At 41.8% G+C, this 21,425-nt stretch overlaps 2 long non-coding RNA genes across 3 annotated transcripts; one reads left to right on the forward strand and one right to left on the reverse strand.

The window, feature by feature from the left end:
• Positions 1 to 379: 379 nt before the first annotated feature.
• Positions 380 to 1,756, forward strand: LOC111926670 (uncharacterized). Its single transcript, XR_002863108.2, has 2 exons — positions 380 to 585; positions 801 to 1,756. It is a non-coding gene; the product is annotated as an uncharacterized LOC111926670 (long non-coding RNA).
• A 6,205-nt stretch (positions 1,757 to 7,961) lies between these two features.
• Positions 7,962 to 17,301, reverse strand: LOC147655101 (uncharacterized). Of its 2 annotated transcripts, XR_015282570.1 has the most exons (6): positions 17,262 to 17,301; positions 12,938 to 13,010; positions 11,584 to 11,676; positions 11,115 to 11,157; positions 10,967 to 11,029; positions 7,962 to 10,890 (listed from the first exon to the last, which is right to left on the reverse strand). It is a non-coding gene; the product is annotated as an uncharacterized LOC147655101 (long non-coding RNA). The 2 variants fall into 2 exon arrangements; XR_015282569.1 differs by lacking the exon at positions 12,938 to 13,010.
• Between the last annotated feature and the right edge of the window lie 4,124 nt (positions 17,302 to 21,425).

The following is a 21,425-nucleotide window of genomic DNA, read 5'->3' on the forward strand; positions in this document are numbered from 1 at the left end:
CTGCTGTGCCTGGAAAATGAGTTTTTCTGAGAGTGACACTGTGGTGTGCTCCCACACACAGCTGCACAGTGAGCTATTTAACTGCACAGACATTATTGAGGCACAGACTGCAATGCCTGTTTTCTTTCTGAAGTGAAAAAAGGAGCATTACATCATGCCTATACTCAGAAACATTCCTTCTTTAAGGACAACAGCACAAAGTTTATCTCAAAATGCATGATTAAAATGTGTGATTAAAATGCAAGGATGGTCACAGGTGGGAAAGGGGGAGGCTGAATTCTTCCACCCTGGCTTGTGACCTTGTCCTCGTTATTCCTCTACTTCCCACCTGTGGGAGACAACTGTTTGGAGTTAGGATGGGGTGTGCAAGGAAATTTTTGTGGTTCCACCTATAGAAAAGCAGTGAGGCAGCCAGGATATCCTGGGGTCTGAGGAGAGCAAAGGACTGTGAGGGTCCTGGAAGTGCACACTCAGTCTTGGCATGGTAGGGTGAGAGGGAACTTCAGGGCATGCTCACGTGGTTGGGCTTGACCCATGGCCAACCCTGTAAACCCATCCCTGGAGGGACCTCAGCACAGGCAGATGGTGAGAATTTAACCTCTCTGCAACCATTCTGCAAGTGCTCAGCACTTTGCTGCTTTCTACACATCAACTGGAATGTGCACAGCAAAAAAAAAAAAAGAGCTGTAACAGAGCTGAGTCAGATCATTGGCACCATTTCTCCTGTGCTGTGTAAAAGACCCCAAATTTTAATTCCTCTGCCCCTGCTGTTGAAGCTGACGGGATGCATTTAATTCCAGGTGAGGAGCTGGAGACAGTGCTGCACACGTGGATGAACCCTTACAGGAGCCTGACAGAAGAGATCCCCTCACAACAAAAAGGCAGATTTCATCTTTTGTCACGTACTGCTGCAAATATGTCATTTTGTTGCTGTCTCTCCTCTATCTCAAATAAATATTGCACCTAGAAGAAAATTCAGAGGAACAGATTATTTCCAGTCCTGTAAGAGAGGCAGATTCACTTCAGGATTTCTCTCTCTGCAATGACAAAGACTCACATTGTGCTTTCAAGGACTTTTTTTAATGCATTTCTGGGTTTTTCCACTTATGGGACAAAAGATTAATTGTATCAATAAAAAGACAATGTGCTCTGTGAGTCAGTTCTGCTATACTGAGGTTACAACTCCTGTATAGAGGTCAGCTCTCTGAGGTCCCAGTAACTCCTACAAAACATTCCACACGCTCAGAAGAGAGAAGAACCTCTGAGTTTCCTTGTGAAGACTGTGGAAATAAGTATTTTCCATATGTCCTTGGACAAGAATTGATGTCCAGGTTATAAATTTTGAATATAGGCAACTTGAATGGGCTGCAGTGCTGGTGCTCTCCCTTAGTTTGCTTAATGATATCAGATACTCTTTGGTGATTACACTTAGAAACTGGTGTTAAATATTCTTTAATAAGAAAACTTTTTTTTATTTTATTTTTATGCATTGTTACCTATGCCACCATAATCTATTGATAAAATACCAAGAATATAAGTATCCTATATTGGCCCAACATGTTCACACTTTATTTATTAATTACAATGATGTAAGAGATGATTTATTTGAAAAATTAGAGAAAAGCCTGAAAATTAAAACAGCAGAAGCAAAACCCCCACTAAAGGAAACTTGAAACACTACCATGTTCCTGGAGCTATTCCTGGAAAGGTTGTCATGTTTGTGTGAAATCCTGGGGAGGGAATGTATGCAAGCATTCTGCTCATCATGAACCCCAAACACCCACAACACTGCTAGATTCAATGTAATAACATGTTCTGAAAGAAGAAACACTGCAAAGCAAACTGAACAACCCTTCAATGCTTTTTTGACACCCAGAAGGGAAAGGTGCCCAGGGAATGTTGTTCTTCCACCCAACACACCAGACCCACAACAATCATCCACAAGGCTCCAAGAAAAGCGTACAGCCAGGATGCCAACAACAGCAAAACCTGACCAGGGAAGAGAGAGTCAGTGTCTGAGGAACAAGGGGTTCTCTGTGGGATGGTTGCTCCCATTAAAGCTGTATCTGTGGTCTCTAGGACCATAGATAGAGGCTCTGCCCTGGAAAATATTTATTTCTTCTTAGAAGCAGCGTTAGTGAGCATCCATGTCTGCTGAGAATGTACTTGGGGGTTTGTGTAACAGGAAAATCAGAACATGAAATAGAATTCCTAGTTTGCTGCCTTTCTTACTGCATGCAGACTAGAGATTCATTCCAATGGGATTGCCTGAATTGCATTAATTAGTAATTAGCAAAGGAATAATAACAACAATGCAACAATAAGTGTGCTTTATTCATATGCTCATAACATATGTGGTTTTATATCCCAGAGGGTGTCTGGGCACTGGAACAGGCTCCCCAGGGCAGTGTCACAGCACCAAGGCTGACAGAGCTCAAGAAACATTTGGACAACACTGTCAAGCACGTGGTGTGACCCTTGGGGTCTTCTGTGCAGGGCCAGGAGCTGGACTTGATTATCCTGATGGGATCCTTCCAACTCTGCATATTCTGTGATTCTGGGGTTCCTTAATATCTCCCTCCTGTCACTGATCTTGCAAGAGTGCTGAAAGCTTGAAGACAAAGGACATTCCACCTCACATCACATAAATATGATTTACCCTATGAACATACATAGTGGCACCCTAACAACACAATCAGAGTGCAAGGTAAACCTTGAACCCAGGAAGGGACAAAACTCATTACCTAAATCATGGTGTAAACCCAGACTGGACCATCCAGTTCTCCATCAGGTATGCTCAGAGTGCTTTCCAGATTGCTGGAAGACTATATTCTTCTTAGGGCTAGCTCAAGGCTCCTTGGCTGTTTTGCTGCCTCAAGGGTGAGGACAGAAATAACAAATGCAGACACAAAGCAGAATCACAGTGAGAGCCCTCCAGAGCTTCCTGGCTAAACCAAGCCAGACTGATTTTGAAAAACACTCTTTCTTCTTTATTATCTGCTTGATTGGAGGGTCATAGGCAAAATTAGAGCTTTTTAGAAATATTGTGACACATTATATTATTGTTTTTCTTCTAGAATTTGAAGTGACTGGCCTGTCTTTATTGGAACAGATGCTCTACGGCATAAAAATCTAGAATTAATTAATTGTCTCCCTGCAATTAATCAATATGTCCATTCCTATAGGCAGGTTGGAGAATTGTGGATTACAGACCTGGGCAGCCTTCCACATTCAGCTCACTGAGGGTACGAAAAACACAAGGAAATAAATAATCTGGTACATAACAAACATCTAACAGGGACTGGCATGGAGTCTATTCTATCAGCTCCTGCATGTGAACTCTGAAGAATGAAGGCCCAGAATACTTGCCATGTTGATTTTATTAATGATCATGAAACAAATCAATGGAGATTCTGACACAGGAAATTTGTGCTGCTCTGGAGGCAGCTAAATTATTCCATTTGCAATTTCTGCTTAAGATTTGCAGTCTCTAAGAGATCTCAAAGAAAGCCCTGCTGGAGCTAGAACCAGAAACCAGTTGAGTATCACATGACTTTTGGGTGTGATAGAAATCTTCCTCACTGCTGGGTAGAAGAGAGTTACTGAGTTTAAATATTTCAAGCATAAGAAGGAAGAAATTCAGACATATTTGTCTTTGCTTCGTGAGAGGGAGAGAAAGAAAGGGGGAAAAAAAGGATGAAAACTATCAGAACTGTTGTCAAATTGCACTAAAAGGGTTTGTTACCGTTGTTAGCAGAGTCTGACTCTGTGTAAAGAGAATGCTTTAAATGTGTGAATATATTCAGCACATCTGCATATGAGCCCCAGTTGTTTATGGTGGCTGCCCCCTGAGGACAGACACTCGCTGGAGCCAGAGCTGCATGAAGCTGCAAAACCTTCTTCCCAGAGGGCACACATCTCCTTGTCTCCAGCAGAGACGTTCTGCAGAGATGCTCTGCCAGCTCAGAGGCAAAGGCAGACACATTAATGATGTATTAGTGCACCAAAGACTGTTCTAGGATTCAAAGCTGCACTCCAGTGATGTAGTTTAACCACAGGAGGCTTGTGCTGAGTATTGAGGTTACGCAAGGATTTTTCTTTCAGAAGTAATCTCACTCTCAGTTTATTTTGCTTGGTTTCAGTGTTTCTTTGGATAACTTAGGAAATGGTGAGTTTGTAAATTTTTTTTTTCTCAGTTTTGTGTTTGATCTGAAAATTTATAAGAAATTTTTTTCAGGTCAGATCAAGATATTTACATTTACCTGAAAAATGTACAGGAAATTTAGAGGAAAATTTACAGGAAAACTATAGAAAACATATATTCTGGAAGAGGTAAAAAGTCATATTTGACCTAAAACTCAAATGCTTTGGATATAGTTTTCTGTTGGATATACTTTTATGTTATATAATTGGGCCTTATATTTTAAACAAAATTTGTGTTAGGTTTAAATGGAAAGAAATATGTTTTGTGGAAATTTTAAAAAGTAATGTAAAGCATTGAAAAAATCCTTTTGTTTCAAAAATAAATAATAAATTAAAACCATTTCTTCAAAAACCATGGGGTTTCTTTCAGTAAATTAATTGTCATGTTTTGGGTGGTTTCTTTCCCTCTGCTCAGGTTGTTGCTAATTAACATCAGTTAGAAACATCTGGTATCACAAAGAGGAAGAGTTCATAAAAATTGCTGTGATCACTGTTGTAAGCACTTGGCACAAGTCACCAATAATTGTAATGATCTCAAGAAAATCCACAATTTAGTCCTGCCTTACAGATGGAAAACCTGGGGCACAGTTCCTGAAATCACCTTGCTGTGGTCATGCAGGACATCTAAAATTAATCAATTAGCACAGGCCAGGAGGAGTGGAGCTGTGGGGAGAAAAATGTGAAGAGGTCCACAATAGACAGTCCTTGTATATTTTTTTCTAGTCTGGGCCCATAAAGCTGGACCCACATTCACAAGCAGAGTGCATGCTCTGAAAAGGCCACATGATCCAAAATTACCCCTCAGTGGGAACCAAAAGTAGAGTGAGGAGAAATGGAGAGGAAATTAATTTCAAAACACACTTCAGTTCTGCTTGAAGATGCTAATGCAGATACTGCACTTTGTGTCCTAAGAGAGCCCAGGTCTCTGAAATGCTAATTCCGGGCCCACTTATATAATTTTCTCACTTCTAACTTGCAAGAGGTCTATTGTGAAATGGTTTGAGTGTTTCAGTAGTACTAGCCAAAAAAATGTAAGTTTCAGGAGTAGTCACAGTCTCAGTCAGTCAACAGTTACTGCTCATTGCCAGAAGAGGTAGCCTGTCCCAATTCTGCTTTTCAAACACAGTTTTCTTGGTGACATCACCATCATCATAATTATTTTTAATGGTTTTGAAAGCACATACCAAGATAATAATAATAGTTTAAATATTAAATATAATAATAATAGTTTAAAAACTGTTCTGATGCAAAACCAAATAACCCTGAGTGAACCAAGAATGAGTTCGGATTGGAAATCATAAAACTGATTCTGATTATTAAAAAAAATGAAACTGAAATAGCCTACATAGAACTGGAACTGGAACCTCCCACTGTTTTAAAATGAGGATGATATATTAATGGAGTTGTATAAAGAAGAGACTAAGGCACAGGATTGCTGTATCCATCCTGAAGCTTCCAAATTCTCAGTATCTGCAGATCAGGGAGTAGATCGGATCTCACTTGTTAATAGTGCTTGTTCACACCCTATTTATTCTACACTTACACATGCCTCAAATCTCTCAGACTACCAGCACAGGGGTGTGGGAGCTTCTTTTGCTTTTTTCTTCCTCTTTATACACACACAGTGTGGGTTCTGAAGGGCTGGTCTTTTTCCAACTTCTGAAACACAAGAGCTTGTCCACAGGAGACAATGCAGTGTGTGCTCAGTGATATTAAACTCTTCCAGGTGGCCATCTGTCAGTTTTCCCCCATTAGTTCAGGGTTAAACTCATCACCTAGTCTGGACTCAAATCTGTTTTTTCTACCAATCACTTTGCAACAATCACTGTTTCCTGGCTGTCTGTTTTTAGTTTCTTTGCTTTCCATATTTTTCTGTTGCTTTGTATGGGCCCCTTTTCAGGGCAGTCAGGGATTTTTCTCCAGCTAAAGCCTCACCTTTATAAGTCCTGGGACTCTGGAAATGCCCTCAGGTGTCCTGTGACATACTGTATGTGGAGGTTTTGGTCTTTCACCACATATCTTCAGTTTATTTTGTAGCAGGCTAAGCAAGCAATAAATGTAAGAGCCAAAGGGATGCTGGGACACCCTTAGAGTTTTGACCACGACCCCGTGTCTGCAGTGAGTGGAGATGAAACCCAAGATCCAACAAGGACTGAACTCTGGCCAAACCCAGGGTCTGGACTGTGACACAGTGCAGGTTTTTAAATCTCTAGTTACACCTGTAATTTATTCTGGGGGTGCCACTGTGTGACACATTTTTCCTGAAAGATGCATTCTGAAGGAGAAGCCAGCAAGGAGTACAGACCATGTCCAGTGTTAAAGGGTTATGGTACTAGAGAGAAAGGGACCATCTCTTCTTTACATTTCTCATGGAATTTGCCAGTGATAGATAGTGTCAGAGTTCCTCTGAGCTCATGGTGCGTGTGCATTATTCAAGTCACACCTTTTTTTGTGGTAACTGTTACAAGGAGGAAGCAGGGATGGGTAAAATGTGCTGTGTAAACAGTAGGTGGAGAAATTATCAGTATGTTCACAATGATAATATTAGGCAGTAAAGGTGCTACCATAATTGATTGATATGCCTTAATAACGCTTTTTCACATTCCTAAGGGAGCCAGAAAAAAAACAGAGTGGAGACTGTTCTGTGTTGGAGATGATACTTTGTAAATTCATATTTCTTTTCAATCACTATCTAAGAAAGGATTTTGCACGGAGAGTATAATCTTCTCTTAAAGAACTCTCCTGGTGTGCTTCCCTTTATGAACTGACGTTAGCCGTTATTAAAATACGTATTTATTTACATGGAACTGAAAACACTCTTGTTTCATTTGGCTTCTACAAGTATATGGTAATGGTAAATATATCACATCACCGTGCTCTTTGCATGAGATTATCTCTTTTTAGATCCTGCTCACAAATATAGGAATAGATTAGAGCAAAATATACTTTAATACATAGTAAAATGAAAAGTACTTCAAAATAATATCATTCTTTTCCAACTGTTTGGTTTTTTTTTTTATGGGTTTTGCCTAAGGGTTTGATTTCATTAAAGTTAGATGGGTATTCTGCAGTTTTTGCCATCCAGAGACTTTTATTGCATGAATGAAGATTGTAAAGGTGGCTTGAGATCTCCAAGAAGAGCACTTGTGTTCATAACAAAGCTTCCCATAATGGCAAAGTTACATCTGTACAGGATGATTAAAATTCTGGAGGAGAAAAAATATGGTATGATTCTGTCAGTGTAAAGAGCACTACACTTCATAGTATTCAACTGCCCTTAAAGCCAAGCCTGACAGCAGACTCCCAGCTTTTTTGCCAGCTGAGCTTATTCACCTCTTCAGACTGATGCCCCTGCTCATTTAAAACAGCAAGACATTCTTCATTTCTAAAATGTTAAGGCCAGAAAGTCAGTACTGACAGTGGTACCTCCTTGGCACAGACAACCTCACCCAGCACCACCTGCAGCAAATTTACAGCTTGGGCTGAGTCCCCTGGGAAGGTAACTAAGCATGGGTAGAAGTCTAAGTGACCCCAGTAAGATGGGTGATTATATCACTGTTTGAAGAGAAAAGAAAGAAAAGCATGCTTTAATATATTTATGCCATCCTGAGTAATATCTCTCCCATCTCTGTCCTTACTCTTTTTTTGCTGCATTATAGAGCTGGCTTTTACCAGCAGCTTCTCCTCTGGCTAGGGTAGGATTTATACAGTGAACAGCTTGCCTCTTTGCCTTGGATAAATGAGACACACCCTAGTAATACTTTAAACAACTTTAATCTCTCTTTTTAAGCAAGGACCCACCACAGTATCTTCTCTTGTCTGCTACTGTTTCCGTCAATATGGAAAGTTCCAGTTGTTTTTCAGAAATCAAAATGTACTGTGTTAACATCATTAAGATAAGCAAACTGATATTTCATAAACCTAAAGCAATACTTCTGCTTTTATATTTCTTTCATTACTTATGAATGCTCTTCTATTTTTACATGACGTCTCCTCCAGAGAGTTGCTAGATTAATTTGTCTGTAATTTGCTGGGTCATTCAATTTACCCTTTTGAATTGTGACATAATATTAGCTCTGGCATCCCTCAGCGCTTTTGCTCCAAGAGTTGCTAAAAATCAGTACAAGCAGTTCATAAATCTCCTCAGGCAACACTTTCAATGCTTCTGGATACAAACACTGTAATCCTGAGATTTTAAAATGTTTTACTTCAGTAGCTGCTGTTATATATATGTTAATATCCTCCCTAATTAATAACAGAAGAGAAAGTTTTACCACAAGTCTTCTTAATGTGAAACCATCATTCTCCTTTCTGGGCAAAGAACAATTATTGAACAATCCTGAGGCAAAGCTTTTGGGGAGAAGCAGTATCTTTGTTGGACTATCAAGTAGATTTGATCATGCTGATAGCAGGTATAATAAAGTATTTTATCACTGCCTGAAAAATCTGATTTACCTAAACCTTTAAGCAGCCATGATTCCAACAGCATCCTCATGGTAAAAATTTCAGGTTTTTAGTATCAAGATAATTTTATCATCCTTCTCTATGATTCCACATGTAACAATGCTAAGGTCTCATCTTCTCCTCAGGCTGTTCAGCACTGTCTTTAGTTTCTTTTATCAATAATCTGGATTTTATGTTAAATTTAAGAGCCCCACATTCCAATTTCCTATCTGAGAATGTGTATGAATGTGTATATACGTATTTGGTTTCACCTACAATCACTGCCCTTCTTTCTAATCAGCAGGAGGTTGTGGCCTGTTTTTCACCCACTGCTGAATAGCAGAGGCTTGAAATTTAATAAACCTTTCCTGAAGAGTTTTCTATTACTGTGTGTACTCTGGTGTTTCAATTTTTCTCATTATGATTTTGTCTTTTGAGAATTATCCCTTTTTAAAGCAGAGAGGAAGCAAGAGAGAAAATTGCTGGATATGTCTGCCTTCCAGTCAGGATCAGCAAATGCAGCTGGGGTTTTCTTAAAGATATTTAAAATACATTTGGGGTTTTTGTGCTTAGAAAACTGCCTGTCACATTTAGAAACTAAAAGGTCATGGTATGAATGGAAGAATGTACACGTGCTTCAAAATTTTACCTCCTTCGCTTATTCCCTCTGCTTAACTCACTTAGGTTATTGTATTTTATTGTATATATTGATGGTGGCCTCTTGGTGAGCTCCCAGCCCTTCTGTATCCACCCTGTGACCATCAGCGTGTAAGAACTCTTAGTCTTCTAGAAACAGGTGACTCTGGGCTACAAATGGCCTCCTTGAAAGAGAGAGATGTTTCCAGCCTATCACAAGCACCCAAAACACACACCTCTCTGCAAAATTTATTGTTTCTACAGAGGTTATGCCCAGTATTTGGGCACTCCAGGTATTCTGGGCTTCTGACCAGCTCTCAGTACTCCTGAGGGCATCCAATTTCTTTTCATGTGTAATTCCTCTTATTTATTGCCCAAGCTTCTTGTGTTGGTAGGAATGCTGCTACAGGTCTACTTTTCTTTAAATGCCTCAGTGCTCTGGTTCTTTACACTGCTGTAACCTTAAGTGACTCGACCAGAGCAAATGTGCTGTGTTGGTGTTTCTTAATTCTCTCTCATTTGTACCCTGCTTTAAAACCTTTGGGGTAACTTTGGTCAGGAAGCTCCCCAGAAGTTGGACAGCTGTCTCAGACCCCATGGCACACGTCTTTCCAACCACACCCCTCTGGTGTGCTGCCACCCACAGCTCTGCAGTGCCAGCACACACAGGGATGAAACTCTCTCCTTTTAGAAGGCACTTAAAAGTAATGGGGTAGAGAATCATGCCCAAACCCTTCTGAAATATACTTACTTCTGTATCTTCATGTCTCTAATATACATTTCATGATGCTTAAGCCCAGCTGTCCCCTCCTCCTCCCAAGTGCATTCGCTGCAGAAATCTTCTGGATGCCCATATAGCACAGTGACATGTACCTATTACACTGAAATTATTAACAGTGCTGGTTTTGCTGACGACTATTAGTACAATTCACTGCTGTGGCACATAAGAAGTGCCTCCAGCCCCATTAATCACATCATTTCCCTAGGATGTTAGGCATTATGACCACCAGGATATGAACTGCCTTCCTTTAATATCTGCAGGTCATGGGCAAGCCACCTTATCAGGATGCAAACTCGCAGCATCAAAAGCAGCCTGAAAGACTAAATATTCATTCTGTATTATGTGAAAGCCACATGGAGAGCTCTACCCTCCCCCAAGCACTGTTCCTCCTGGTTTCACTGCTGTTATAAATAAACTGCATGCTGCCTTCACAAACTGGTGTTCCTCAGGCGGCTCTTCACAGCCTTGGGACGAGCTGCAGAGATTAGCTCCGGGTGTGCAGCCCTCAGGGATGTACTCTTGTCAGCTTTTCTCTCTCTCTTCCTAAAGGGGAGAGGAAATTTGACGAGTCCATCTAGTCCTGATAACAAAGCCATTATGGGAAATGGAGTGAGAGTGGTGCCGGTTGCTGTGTTGCGTCTCCCTCTGTTTCCTCGGCGTTTATGAGCCTATTTGAATTCTTCCTTGTGTCCACAGACCAAGTGCATCTTTGCAAAAGCCTCCTCGTGTTCACATGGTAAAACATGGACAAGCCAGTGCAGAATATTGGCTGGGCTAGAGAGCCTGGCTCGCTGACTGAGGCATCTCGCATGTTTTAGCAAAGCCACCTAGAAAAAGTGTTTGTGCTCTAAAGCAGCAGCAGGATGAACATTCCCCTGGCTCTCTACAGCAAACAAACATTACCTTCAGCAGGAGAGATTTGCAGATAATCAGTTCAGTGGGAATTCTTAGTACAACACGGTGGCCCTGGACAAATGCAATCATTAGGTGCATAATTAAAGAGTATTGATAGAAGCAGGGAATTTAGATCTTCTCCGCCTATGAGACTTACCCATCTGTGATGGAAATGCAGCATCTGCCACTCAAAAAAAACTCTGAAAAGTTGGAAAAGATTCCAAGAAATTTCCTGTCAGTTATTGGGGGATTTGAAAGTATGCTTACAAAGAACCAATTCCAGGGGCTCCAGCTATTTATCCCTTCAGGCCTGAGGGGTTACTTGGATAGGTTCTAAAAATTCCTGTCTAGCAGTCAAATGCATCAAATACCAAATGGCTAGAACCTGAGGCTAGAAAAAAATGGTGCTAAAAATCCAGTGCAATTTTTAAACAATATTTGTATTTAATCACCAGATCAATTTCCCAAGGCAAAATTTGTTTCTCCACCACAGCAAAATGTTGCATTAAAGGGGTGAAGGGTTGGTTTGGATTTACTTATAATTCAAGCAAGAATTAACTCGGGCCAGTCTTGTGGCCTTGATGGCTGCTGTGAGCTTTCCATTGTGTGGGATTTCTGTTCCTGACCTGCAGAAGAGGGAGAGAGCTGTCCTGCCTTCTGCCATTCAGCCCTCCTGCCACAGCCAGCACAGATCCCTCCATGGGAAACCTCAGCAGGCACTGAAAGAGACCACAGACACAGCATCCCTTTCTCTCCCCATCTCCTTCTGCAGGCAGGGGATCCTGTCCAGGTCAGGAACGAGTCTATTCATGCCCTCACTCCCTTTTATTTCCTTTCCTTTATACGCAGTGCTCTGACATTTCTGAACTTACGCCCCCATGGGGCTCAGCTCCTTCTACACCTGCAACACACTGGCATCTTTTTCCTTGAAGTGGGTAATAGAGATCTTTTGTCACTCTGCATCCCCGCCTATAGCAGCAGGCTCAGGCTTACAGCTTCCATAAGAAAACCAGACAACGTAAAAAGGCAAAAGGCAAAATCCCCTGTTCATTCCCACATGACTGCTCCTGGGGTGACAGGTGGCAGGAGCACTCAGCTGTCCTCCCTCTCCTGTTTGCCTGGGTAGGACAGAGACACCCCTCTTTTGGGTCCTGTTTACACAACACACACACACACAGGAAGGTCAAAGCAAACCTACTGCAGGCAGGAGACGCTGCACGTAATCTGAGCATTTGATCTGCCAGAAGATGCTAAGGTGGCTTCGGGGTCCTAACACTCTGTGGCTCTACAAGATTTAGCTGGCACGACAGAGGACACTGCCTTTTCCACCTGCCTGTCCTCTCTGTTTATTCCCAGCACTGAAGCAAAAGCGCAGGTGATGGGGAAGTTCTAATTCCTGGTGCCACAGTTCATTGCCTCGAGAGTTAATCCAAACTGCAATTGATTGTGTAAGCAATTAATAAGACAGAGTGATAACTGCAGCACTCACTGCGGAGGGGATGAAGGCAGGCCAAGTTATGACCCTGCTGGAAGAAGTCTCCAGCTAGAGGAGGGAACAGCCTGATAATCGGTTAAATCTTCCCCACATAAATCACTGGAGTTTGTGCAGCAGAGTCTTTAATTCACTATAATTTAATTCTCCGAGGCATAAACCACAGAGATCTACAGCCACTTAAAACTCCTGAGTGAGAGCATCCAGGCATGCTATGAATTTTCCTACGTCTTCACACCTCCAGTTCAATTTCTACCTCTCACACAGACGTGGACCTAGGGCCATATAACTGCTCTGCAGGCTCAGATTCTTGCAAACTCCCAAGGAGAGGTCTGGCCACACAATATGTCATCACTTTGACCAGAAATGGAGTTTTTTGAAACCTGTACACGTGACTCCTGCCCTGCTTAGCTGATTACATCTTTTACCGGTCCTGCTGTGAGAGGTGCATTTTCCCCTGTTTCTGTGATTAGGTGGGAAGTGCTTACCTTTCTCATTTGGACTTGATATTGTCTTCTGCAGAGATTTTTTACTTGATGTAGGTATACAGCAGAGTTCCAGCTGATAGAAAATTGTAAATTTTGAATGCATATGTTCTTAAAAATTGAGTATCCTTAATAAGGCCTGGATCATCAGCACTTCTGTTTCTCCATATCACTAAAAGCTCCTGTGTAGACTAAGGCAGCAAGGTTTGGAATTGTATTTTAAATATTATGGGTATTTTATGTAAGAGTTGTTACTTTAGATGCATGTTGCTGAATACATACCTAAACCTAGCTGGGTTTTAAGGATAACATCTTTTGATTTGTCCTTTATTCAAGTCAATTAATATTTATGTTTTTATAGAAGGCTAAAGCTAGGCTTTTAAGATTAACTAATCCTCCAGGTTAAAAACTATAACTTGCAAAATTATCCTTATCTTGTCACAGAAAGTTGCTTCTTTTAAATTGTGAGGGTTGTGCTTCCCTGTACACCCTTTTATAGGGAAAATACAGAGAACTCCTTGCAGTTATCTGGTCCTGCTGTTTAATAAGCCTTCAGAGCCCAAGAACCAAACCTCTCTGGAAACAAAGATTTTGTCCTGATGCCACTGCAGCTCCCTGCTGACAGATACTGTGAACAAGCTCTTACAACTTGTCTCCCTTTTCTGATTAAAAGCATTATCTTTTTGTGAGGCTAGTATTTAAGGCATCAGATTGGAGCCCAGCCACGGCTAAGTGACAGGGCTTGCTAGATAAGTATCCTGAAAGTTTTGCAGAGGGTTTGCTCTTCTGAAACAAACTGTAATGATACCATAAATAAAGAGCACCACACGGGAGGGCTCAAATTGGATTTCAGCCTTAGCTGGGTGATAAAAGGGTAGCACCTTTTAACTAGGACACGAAAAACCTTCCTGTAAGGGGTCCTCCGGAAATGAAATCCAATAAACACACACAATTAAAAGAGAGAGAGAAAAGCAGAAGGCTGGGCAAAGACAGACAGTTTTCTTAGGGAGAGTGGAGATAATAAGAGAATATGTAAAATACCCAGTTGTAAGAAAATACACATGAGCACATCAATCACTTTAAACCATAATCCTCAAGTAAATGCTATTCTATTTCTTACTTCTAAAAATAGAAGCAGATCTCTCCATGTCAGAGGAGTAGATAATAACCACCAGGAACTCAGAGAAACTTAACTACCAACATTAAATTTCTCCTCTCTATAAGAAACAGCAGAATTTTAGCTTTCCAAACGTAAATAGGAAATGACATAGGGGAAATCATAATCTGCCTGAAGGGAATATTTTTTCTGGGTGGGATGGTAATAGTTTTTTTCAGCCAATATCACTCAATCAATTGGTTCTCTTCTTTCATTAATGAATTTCTCTCTCTGGCTTTATTCTGAACTAGACCTCATGTACAAAGGTGATCTAACAAAAAATAATACTCTTTACACTAGTAAAATCAAACACTTGAACTGTTGTGTGGGAGAGGAGAAGCACATCTGTGGAAAAAGAGAGCTTCTCTCCCATACATCCATATAAATGAATGATTTTACAAATGTAAAGAGAGATCTACCACTGTTAAGCCTTGTCAATGAGATCAGAGACAGGGCCCTGCTGTCTGCTCCTTAAAGTATATTATTTTTTGTTAGATCACCTTTGCTCATAACATGGCCATTGAGAATTTAATGTTCTTACATATTTCACTGTCAGACTTTATTGCACATTCACGAAGGAAAGTAATTTCATCAAGTGATAGACTATGAATGATACTAAATATAGATTTATTGGAAATTCTGGTGGAAGGTAAGTGAATTCTTTCTGCCAGCTGCAATAGAAAGCTACAGCCAAGCTATTTTCTTACCTGTCTATCATACTCAGTGTAAAGAAAATGATGAGTGCTAGTTCTAAAATCAGATTATCACAGCCATGCCTATAAGCCTATTTTTCAGTACCCAGTTTTTGCCTTACTTCTGGAAGAAAATCCACTTCAGTTTGTAGACTAAATATTTGGTCAGAATTTAATAATTACAGCAAATTGCTGGGGAAAAATAAAAAATTCCCTTTGCATTGAAGTCCAGTTTCTTAAGCTATACAGAACATAGTATCACATTTAAAAGTTGGTAATATGTGAAGATAACCATGGCCCTGAACTATCAGTGGTTGTCTCTTTTGCAGAAAGTTGAGCATTCACTGAAGTTTGCTTTGGGCAGCATTTAAAGTGAGGACAGGACTGACTTTAGTAGGTTAGATTTGATAAATTTCATGTTTTCTTTCTAATACACCATAGGCTTATTTTAAAATAATCCCCAGAATATTTTATTGCCCAGCTTTTCTGCTGCTGCTTTCTTTTTACATGCTCTGGTCCACCAGCTGATGCCTCACACGTTTGCATTCCTGCCCTGCAGGTTCACTCTCCATGGGCTATTCCTAAAACAAGACACAGTTCCATACCCTGCACTGTATCTGGTGGCACATCTGAGTCTCAGGGCCAGGAGAAGACAATGTGAACAAAAACACCAAGTATTTCCCAGTGCTCTCCCTGGTCCTATCATTTCTTTGTAGCCAGGCAGAAACATCCCTCTAATGAAAAGAGCTGCAAGACTCAGCCATCCATGTGAAACTTTGCCTGGATGTGGCAGAAAATGCTTGTGCAGCCTCTCAGGAGGTCAAAGCTTGACTTGAGAGCCCCTTTCTGCCTCTGAGGAAGAAATATCGTGGTTCACCAAGAGCCTGGGTCCCCTCCAGTGCCTGAGTGATCAGGACAGCAGTTTCACTGCTCGCTGGCAGGCAGCCTCGGGGCTGGTCTTGCTGGGCCAACCAGGGGCTCTTCAGCTCACTGCCTGACAGTGACCAAGAGCAGAGGCTTCCAGGAGAACACAGAGAGAAGCTGACAGAAACTGCTTCCCAGGCCCCAGGGATGCCGCTAGGAGGGATCTCTGAGCTGCCTCCCTCCAGGTCACTCTGCCTGCCTATTTCCATCCCACCAAGAGAAACTCATGGACTGACCAGCAAGCAAAGGAGGACCCTAGGCTCTTTTGTATGCCCCTTTTTCTTCTAAAATATTTTCTTGAGACCTTCATGAGCAGAAAGATTGCTGACTGCTTATGTCCACTGCTGCTCTGTGGAGGAGAAAGCAGAAAATCACAAGGGAACAGATGTGCAGTGGAAAGGAGTAGGTGATCCAGAACTTAGCCACGGGAGACAAAAGGAAGAGAAATAGTGTGTGTGATAATCAGAGAACTGTAAAATTAGCAGGGGGGAAAAAAGAAAAGGGAAAAAAAAAAAAAAAAAAAAAAAAAAAGAAGAGTGAAAGAAAAGAAAAGAGTGAAGAACAAGAACATAAGGTGACATTGCTTAATCCAAAGCCAAGTGCTCCAGCCTGCTACAGAAGGAAGAGTCACTTCACTGGCAGCAATACCCCACTCACAGGTTTTGATCTGTAAGTCAATCACCCACTATTTTATTGATAATTACTCAGCTCAAGACTATGAAACTGAAGATATAAATGGATACATATACATAGAAAATTAATTTTAGAGCATTTTAAGGAATCAGTAGTATTTCAGGAATACAATTCTTTGTCTCCCCTATCTTGCACCTCAGTTATGCACAGCCCTTGCACATGAATAGGTTTGAGAAAGAAACTTGTTACTTTTGAAATGCAGGGAAGGAGGTTTTGACTTAATATTTTGGGTGTTACTGATGACATTCATTATCCAGTCCACTGTCCCATCATTCTTATTGTCTGCTATCATCTAGTTGGAAAACCTATAAAGTAGGATTTATTTCATTTAACTTCTCAGAGCTAGAACAATTAAGGTTTTTATATCGTTCCATTTCCTTGTACAGTCAGGAATATACCTGAGTGCATCTACCTCAGATTTTATCACTTGAGTTAATTAACTTAATTTGAACTAAGTTACCACATTGTTACAGGGCTGGATGTAGACTCTAAATATTGTTTCCAGACCAATAAAGCTGGTGGTTTATCCTAAGACTGCCTTGGGCACCAGATGTGCCCACCCAAGCACTCCATTCAAAGAAGGAGCTCTGTCATCACCACAGATGGCTCCAGAGAGCCTTTGATGACTGAATGCCACCTGCTCATTTCCATCCACTCCAGCAATTTCACCTTTATCATCAGGTACTCTCTTTCCATGGGGGTGGTAAATGTACCCCAAACTCAGCATCTTTATTTGAACCACAGCCAGAACTGTGAGATCTCCACAAGTTCACAATTCCTAATACAGCTCCCCAGAAAAGCCTGACTGGGCCACTATGGGAAGACACCACTTATAAGAGAGAGGCAAAGATGCACTAACCACGTTAAGGGAAACAACCTCTTCTGTTTAAAAGGCAGTATTCAAAGTACTCAGGTGCTAATTTATTTTACCTGGGGCCCTACAAGAAAGGGCTTGAGCTCCACCTGGAGACTCTAGAGCACAGCTGAAAGGAGTGACAGGTTGATGGAACACCACACTGGCCTTCCAATAGCGACCCAAGGATCAGGCAGTCAGATCTCATCCTTTCCATCTGTCACTGTGACAGCCCAGTCATCCTCAGAGGCTTCCTTGAACTCTCACACTTCCCACACAATGGGGTCAAATAACAATTACTTCAGTTAATGGCATCTGCAACACACCTGGTGACAGCACCATTTCCAACAGCACCCAGTGAAGAGATAAGTTCTGTGGAGAGATAGAGCCTGGTGCTCATAAACCAAACAAATTTCATAACATAGGCCAAATAGCTGAAAGGCTGTCTAGCTGCCAGATTTCACATCCACTGGGTAGCCAGGGGGCACATGCAGTAGCCACCAAATCTGACCTACACCCAGTCTATGTCAGCTCACATCAGAGAGCTGGCAGGAGCCTGGGAAAGAAAAATGCATCAGTTTGACTCTGTCAAAAGGGGTTTTGTTGCAGAATTTTATCTGGGGAAGATGTGATCTGAGAAGAACAGAAGATGCCTAGAAGTATTTTCAAATAAAAAGTGACAAAATTCTTGCAGGGAGGTATTAGGGAAGGGGAAGCAAATATGGGATGGGCACAAGGAGAAAACGAGACGTGTGACAGGTTGAAAAACTCAGGAGGACTCACATGAAGAGTAGAGGGGTACATAAGGATAAGAATAATTTAAAAGCTGTGTGAGGATAGGGAGCCAAGCAGGATAGGAAGAATAACAACAGAGAAATTTTTGTGCTCTTCTCAAAAATTTCCCCTAACTGACAAGCAAAAGTATGGGGACTGCTTGTAAGATCTTGGACCTAATAGTCCTTGAATCCCTCGGGGCTTCTGTTCCCTTTTGTGAGCTGGACTTGGGAAAGCACATCCATGTGGCACTGTACTCGTGTCCTGCATGTGCTGTATGTGCTGTGTTCCCACCCTTGGAAGGCCCTGAGCCCCATCCTTGCAGCCCCACAGACTTAGATCTGGAAAATCCTTTCCTGTGTGTGCCAGACTGAGTTGCACATTGAAACCATGTTTCTAATTAGAGATTTAATCCCCCAGGATTCACCTTAGGTCTGGCCCATCCCTGTCAGGAAGCAAAAGTGAGAACTGCTCTCAGCAGCAGCTGAACTCCACTAGTCAGGGATCAGCTCTTGGGATCAGGGCAGGGGGTGGGGGAAGGGGCTGCAAGAGGCAGGCAGAGAGGGACCTACATCGAATACTCAAAGTGTTATTACATCTCCATAGAGTAAAATAAACAGGACTTTTCAAATGGAGAAACTGGTCTGTGGGGAATTTTGGCACATGTTTCACTACCAGGAGAGTATAAACAGAAGAGGGTGGAGAAGATCCAAAAATCACATGGACTTTTCAACCCTGCTGTAACATGAACTGCAAATATGGATGGTAATTACAGCTCCCTGTCTAATCCTAACTTTTACATATAGCAATTTCGTTCCCACCAGAGAGAAGGAGGGATTGATTTGCAAAGTGAAGAGCTGAAGTTGGTTGATGGAACTTTTAAATTCAGGAAAAGACACGTCTTGAAAATCAGAAATTGGTAAATGAATGTAAATCCACATAAGACCTTAATTCCACTCAGTTAGAACGATGCCTCTAGATTCCCTTATCAGTTTGCTGTGACTCTGCTTTTGAACTGAACCAATCATGAGCCAACATCCCCAGACCTGTAGGCTACCACTTTCTGCACAGACAGAGCAGCACAGCTGCTGAATGCAGAGCACTCTGTCCCTCCTACACCCTGCAGCCTTTTGCATGCAAGGCATTGATGCTGCATTTTCCTTGCTCTAATCACACCAGCGGCCCCTGATCCCTCCCCACCAAAGGGGACACTTCCTTGGCACTTCCTTGGCCAAAAAAATTGCTGTGCCTTTCTATTTCCACAGCTGTGGTGAAATTGGAAAAGGCACACTCATTTTTTCCAGGGACCCACCAACATCTTTACTGGCACACTGGTCAGGCAGAGGGTTGTGGCTTTCCCAGATCATTTCAAGTGGAGCTGCTCCAAAGTGCCTACTGGCTGTGCAATGGCACTGCCTGCAAATGCAGCTGGTGTGCTTGCCACTGCCAGGTTCAGGGAGGCCAGCTCACATTTGCATGTCTATGCTTTGCAATTGAGCTTGCAGAAATGTGGTATTTATAAGTACAGACCTTCTGGGAGGACCCAAGCTCGCTGAGATATTGGGCAGAGTCAGCTAAGTTTCTTATTTGATCTAATTTGAAACTTGCTTGTAAAAGAGTGTAGCAAAAAGTTTTATCATACATTAAGCTGTGTGAGTTTGCAGACCTTTTAGGACCTAATATATGAGGGGAAAGAAGCAGAGAAGGGAAGAGCAAGATAAATTATAATGAAGTCTAAAATGCAGTTAGATATTTCATACACAAAGGAGATGGTTGTGCCAAACTACCCTTCTGGGCACGGTCTTTTCCTGATGCAGCACATGCAGTTCTGACCTGGAGAGAAAGTTGAGATTTATATTATTTCCTAATTAAATTAGTAAGGAGAGTTTAAATGCCATTTACATTTGTATTGCAGAAGGGGCAATGTATGTTTCATTTTGAGAGCCATATGAGCCCTGGTTGGGAAGTGCTGCTCTTGGGGCCTGCCCGGTGTGTAACACTCCAGGAGGTGTCACCCAGGCCAAGGGTGTCACTGTGCTGCCACAAGGCAAGCAATTGATTTGGTCATTGAATATCCTGCTGGTACCCATGGTGCAGGATGGTACTGGTGGTAATTTTTTCATTAGAAGCACATCACCAGTTTCCTGAGGATATAGAGGGGAATTAAAGCCAAGTGCCTCCATCCTGAGCGTTTGTGAATAAAGACTCCTCTTTCCCTATAAAACCTTTAAAAAGCATTTCTACCCCCAGGACTGCCCCCTTCTCTTTTCAGAAGCGCTGTGTGATGTTTTGTGTCGTGATGCAGAGCGCTGGGTACTGTCTGTCAGGTCATGTTAAGCTAAAGGAGTGGCCTGCAGCAGGGACTCAGAGCGATTCCCAATAAATTCTCAGCAGACTGGAAAGCAATAGCTGCCCATAATTTGAATTTCATGCCAGCTTGTCACGGAAATCTTATGTGACAGTTTGATGTGCCCAAGAGCTTGCTCAAATAGATGCCTGCATCCTCAGAAATTCTGTATTAGCTGCATCTTGTTGCCCACACGTCTTGCTGGACACTCATTGCACAGCTTAACATTGCTCTCCCAGCATCATGAATGTTTAAAATGAAAGCCTCATCAGTAGTTTAGAGGGCCCAGCTCCTAATTGTAACAGCTGCGTAGAAATGCAAAGCTGGAACTGAGCTTTAGCTTGGCAACAGGAAAAAACAAATTGAGATGGTTTTGTCCTGGCTCAAACAAGGTGTACATGTGTCATTCTTCTGGGCTGCCACTCTGGTTTAGGCTCTGGTGCTACCTCAGGAGAGCTTCCTTTGGCCTCTCCAGGAGGCAAATACTTCTGCAGCATCTGCTCCAAGTCTGCAGGAGCTTTATCCAGCCTGGGTCATATCGAAATTCCACTATTCACACAGGAGAAGAAATGAAGGCGGTACAGATGTCACCTGCTGGGAGAAAACTCCGAGGTCATTGTAAGGAGCTGTGGTCTCTACACCCAGGGGTCTGTTATCAAAGAGTTTCTTGTGGGCCTAGGAGAGCTTTTAAAAGGGATTTAAAGGAAAAATAATGAGGGGGCTTGTTTATGAATTTTTACAGGAAGCATATTTTACAGGAAGTATATATTCATATATATTCATATATATTCATATATATATGAAAGGCAGCGTGGAAGAAGACAAGGAAGCATTTGCAGCACCAATAAGGCAAAGGTGTTGGAGGCTGCTGCCTTGGGCAGGAGAGGCAGGCGTGACATCCTAATGAGAGATGATACTTAAGGGTAAGATCTGTCATTCACTGAAGTGAGGACACATAACAAGTGTATTTACTGCTTGACAGCAAAGGGAGAGCTGTGGAAAAAGACAAAATGAAATACATAGCCTAAGGGATTGGTTAAGAAAATTCTCTC

Source organism: Cyanistes caeruleus, chromosome 2, assembly GCF_971803275.1.
Source record: "Cyanistes caeruleus chromosome 2, bCyaCae1.hap1.1, whole genome shotgun sequence".
Classification (NCBI taxonomy): Eukaryota; Metazoa; Chordata; class Aves; order Passeriformes; family Paridae; genus Cyanistes; species Cyanistes caeruleus.